The 4,740-nt window shown below is 38.2% G+C and overlaps 1 non-coding gene across 1 annotated transcript; it reads right to left on the minus strand.

Moving 5' to 3' along the window:
- Positions 1–2,313: 2,313 nt before the first annotated feature.
- On the minus strand, positions 2,314–2,421 carry LOC112752185 (small nucleolar RNA R71). Its single transcript, XR_003176631.1, has one exon. It is a non-coding gene; the product is annotated as a small nucleolar RNA R71 (small nucleolar RNA).
- Positions 2,422–4,740: the final 2,319 nt, after the last annotated feature.

The following is a 4,740-nucleotide window of genomic DNA, read 5'->3' on the forward strand; positions in this document are numbered from 1 at the left end:
AGAACATGATGAATGTGATGATTATGTATCGCTCATCATCATTCTCTCTTATGAACGCGTGCCTGACAAACACTTCCGTTCTACATGCAAACAAGCTTGAATGTCTATCTCTTAGCCTTCTGATCGTGAGATTAGAGTCTTCGTGGTATAGGCTAGAACTATTGGTAGCCATTCTTGAGATCCAGAAAGTCTAAACCTTGTCTGTGGTATTCCGAGTAGGATCCGGAAAGGGATAGCTGTGACAAGCTTCAAACTCGCGAGTGCTAGGTGTAGTGACAGATGCAAAAGGATTACTGAATCCTATTCCAGTATGATCGAGAACCGACAGATGATTAGCCGTGCGGTGACAGCGCATTTTGGACCATTTTCACTGAGAGGACGGGAAGTAGCCATTGACAACGGTGATGCCCTACATAAAGCTTGCCATAGAAAGGAGTATGAAGGATTGGATGAAGACAGCAGGAAAGCAGAGGTTCAGAAGGAACAAAAGCATCTCCATACGCTTATCTGAAATTCTCATTAATGAATTACATAAGTATCTCTATCTTTATTTTATATTTTAATTATATTTTAATTATTAAAACTCTATGACCATTTGAATCCGCCTGACTGAGATTTACAAGGTGACCATAGCTTGCTTCAAGCCGACAATCTCCGTGAGATCGACCCTTACTCACGTAAGGTTTATTACTTGGACGACCCAGTGCACTTGCTGGTTAGTTGTGCGAAGTTGTGACAAAGTGTGTGAATTACGTTCCGAGCACCAAGTTTTTGGCACTGTTGTTAAGGATCACAATTTCGTGCACCAAGTTTTTGGCGCCGTTGCCGGGGATTATTCGAGTTTGGACAACTGACGGTTCATCTTGTTGCTCAGATTAGGTAATTTTATTTTATTTTTAAGCTTTTTATTTCTTATTTTTGAAAATAATACAAAAAAAATTTTCTTCTTTTTCGTTTTTCCCAAATTAATTTTCGAAAAAAAAAACCAAAAAAATCTTATAAAATCATAAAAACCAAATATTTTGTGTTTCTTGTTTGAGTCTAGTGTCAATTTTTAAGTTTGGTGTCAATTGCATCTTTTTAATTTTTCTTAAAATTTTTGGAAATTCATGCATGTGTTCTTCATGATCTTCAAGTTGTTCTTGATGATTTTATATGTTTGATCTTTAATTTTTCTTGTTTTGTGTCTTTTCTTGTTTTTCATATACATTTTAGAATTATTAGAGTCTAAATATTGAAAATTTCTATGTTTGGTGTCTTGCATGTTTTAAAAATTTTCAAAAATAAGTCTTGATGTTCATCTTGATCTTTCAAAATTGATTTTCAAATCTTTTTCAATTTACCACTTAACTTTTTGTTTGAATTTTAAAATTCTTATCTTTTTCAAAAATATCTAACTACTTTTCTCTCTCTAATTTTCAAAAATGCCTCACTTCTTTTTCAAAACTTCTTTTTAATTAACTAATTGTTTTAAATTTTAATTTTATTTCTTTTAACAAATTCGAATTTTAACTTAAAATTAAAATAAAAACAAAAATATTTTCCTTTTCCTTTTAATTATTTTCAAATTTCTTCTCCTTTTCATCTCTTTCTATTTAATTTATTTAATTACTAACACTTCTCTTCTTAAAATTCGAACCCCCTCCCTCTATCTGTGTTCGAATTCTTCTTATTCTCTTTCTACCTCATTCTTCTCTTCTTCTACTCACATAAAGGAATCTCTATACTGTGACATAGAGGATTCCTCTTCTTTTCTGTTCTCTTCTTTTTCACATGAGCAGGAACAGGGATAAAGACATTCTTATTGAAGCTGATCCTGAACCTGAAAGGACTCTTAAGAGGAAACTAAGGGAAGCTAAAGCACAACTCTCTGGAGAAAACCTGACAGAAATTTTCGAAAAAGAAATAGAGATGGCCGAAACCAATAACAATGGTGGATGTGCAAGGAAGATGCTTGGTGACTTTACTGCACCAAATTCCAACTTACATGGAAGAAGCATCTCAATCCCTGCCATTGGAGCAAACAATTTTGAGCTAAAGCCTCAATTAGTTTCTCTGATGCAACAGAATTGCAAGTTTCATGGACTTCCATCAGAAGATCCTTTTCAGTTTTTAACTGAATTCTTGCAAATCTGTGATACTGTTAAGACCAATGGGGTTGATCCCGAGATCTACAGGCTTATGCTTTTCCTGTTTGCTGTAAGAGATAGAGCTAGAATATAGTTGGACTCTCAACCTAAAGATAGTCTGAACTCTTGGGATAAGCTGGTCACGACTTTCTTAGCCAAGTTCTTTCCTCCTCAAAAGCTTAGTAAGCTTAGAGTGGATGTTCAAACCTTCAAACAGAAAGAAGGTGAATCCCTCTATGAAGCTTGGGAGAGGTACAAGCAACTGACCAAAAAGTGTCCTTCTGACATGCTTTTAGAATGGACCATCCTGGATATATTCTATGATGGTCTGTTAGAATTATCAAAGATGTCATTGGACCATTCTGTAGGTGGATCCATTCACCTAAAGAAAACACCTGCAGAAGCTCAGGAACTCATTGACATGGTTACAAATAACCAGTTCATGTACATTTCTGAAAGGAATCCTGTGAGTAATGGGACGCCTCAGAGGAAGGGAGTTCTTGAAATTGATACTCTGAATGCCATATTGGCTCAGAACAAAATATTGACTAAGCAAGTCAATATGATTTCTCAAAGTCTGAATGGATTGCAAGCTGCATCCAACAGTACTAAAGAAGCATCTTCTGAAGAAGAAGCTTATGATCCTGAGAACCCTGCAATAGCAGAGGTGAATTACATGGGTGAAGCCTATGGTAACACCTATAATTCCTCATGGAAAAATCATCCAAATTTCTCATGGAAGGATCAACAAAAGCCTCAACAAGGCTTTAACAATGGTAGAAGAAACAGGTTTAGCAATAGCAAGCCTTTTCCATCATCCATTCAGCAACAGACAGAGAATTTTGAGCAGAATTCATCTAGCTTAGCAAATATAGTCTCTGATCTATCTAAGGCCACTCTAAGTTTCATGAATGAAACAAGGTCCTCCATTAGAAATTTAGAGGCACAAGTGGGCTAGCTGAGTAAAAGAGTCACTAAAACCCCTCCTAGTACTCTCCCAAGCAATACAGAAGAGAATCCAAAAAGAGAGTGCAAGGCCATTACCTTACTTGGTGTGGTCGAACCCAAAGAGGAGGAGGAGGACGTGAATCCTAGTGAGGAAGACCTCCTGGGACGTTCACTGACCAATAAGGAGTTTCCCTTTGAGGAACCAAAGGAATCTGAGGCTCATCTAGAGACCATAGAGATTCCATTGAACCTCCTTTTACCATTCATGAGCTCTGATGACTATTCATCTTCTAAAGAAGATGAAGACATTGCTGAAGAGCAAGTTGCTCAATATTTAGGAGCAATCATGAAGCTGAATGCCAAATTATTTGGTAATGAGACTTGGGAGGATGAACCTCCATTGCTCATCAAGGAACTAAATGCCTTGGTTCAGCAAACTCTACCTCAAAAGAAACAGGATCCTGGTAAATTCCTAATTCCCTGTAACATAGGTACCATGACCTTTGAGAAGGCTCTGTGTGACCTGGGGTCAAGAATAAACTTAATGCCACTCTCTGTAATGGAGAAACTTGGGATCTTTGAGGTGCAAGCTGCCAGAATCTCATTAGAGATGACAGAAAACTCAAGAAAATAGGCTTATAGACTAGTAGAGGACGTGTTAGTAAAGGTTGAAGGCCTTTACATCCCTGCTGATTTCATAATCCTAGACACTGAGAAGGATGAGGATGAATCCATCATCCTTAGAAGACCCTTCCTAGCCACAGCAAGAGCTGTGATTGATGTGGACAAAGGAGAGTTGGTCCTTCAACTGAATGAGGACAACCTTGTGTTTAAAACTCAAGGATCTCCTTCTGTAACCATGGAGAGTAAGCATGAAAAGCTTCTCTCACTGCAGAGTCAACCAAAGCCCCCACAGTAAAACTCTAAGTTTGGTGTTGGGAGGCCACAACCAAACTCTAAGTTTGGTGTTGAACCACCACATTCAGACTCCAAGTTTGGTGTTGGGAGGTCCCAACATTACTCTGAACATCTGTGAGGCTCCATGAGAGCTCACTGTCAAGCTATTGACTTTAAAGAAGCACTTGTTGGGAGGCAACCCAATGTTATTTAATTATATCTATTTATTTTCTATTGTTATTTTATGTTTTTTTAGGTTGATGATCATGTGGAGTCACAAAAGCTACTGAAAAATCAAAAACAAAATGAAAAACAGCTTTAAAAATAGCTCACTTTGGAGGAAGAACTTACTGGCGTTTAAACGCCAGTAAGAAGCATCAAACTGGCGTTTAACGCCAGAAAGAAGCACCAAGCTGGCGTTAAACGCCAGAAACAAGCATCAGACTGGCGTTTAACGCCAGAACAGAGCATGGAAGTGGCGTTAAACACCAGAAACAGGCTACATTTGGGCGTTTAATGCCAAAAACAAGCAGCAAGCTAGCGTTTAACGCCAGACATGCATGCTAAGGGCGTTTTACATGCTTAATTGGAGCAGGGATGTTAAGTCCTTGACCCCACTGGATCTGTGGACCCCACAGGATCCCCACCTACCACACCTTTTCTTCTCTCCTCTTCACACCTTCTCATAACACTCTTCCCCGAAATAACCTCCACCAATCACCTCCATTACTCCTCCAAAACCATCATACAACCCACCTACACCCAC

This window comes from Arachis hypogaea, chromosome 15, assembly GCF_003086295.3.
Source record: "Arachis hypogaea cultivar Tifrunner chromosome 15, arahy.Tifrunner.gnm2.J5K5, whole genome shotgun sequence".
Taxonomy (NCBI): Eukaryota; Viridiplantae; Streptophyta; class Magnoliopsida; order Fabales; family Fabaceae; genus Arachis; species Arachis hypogaea.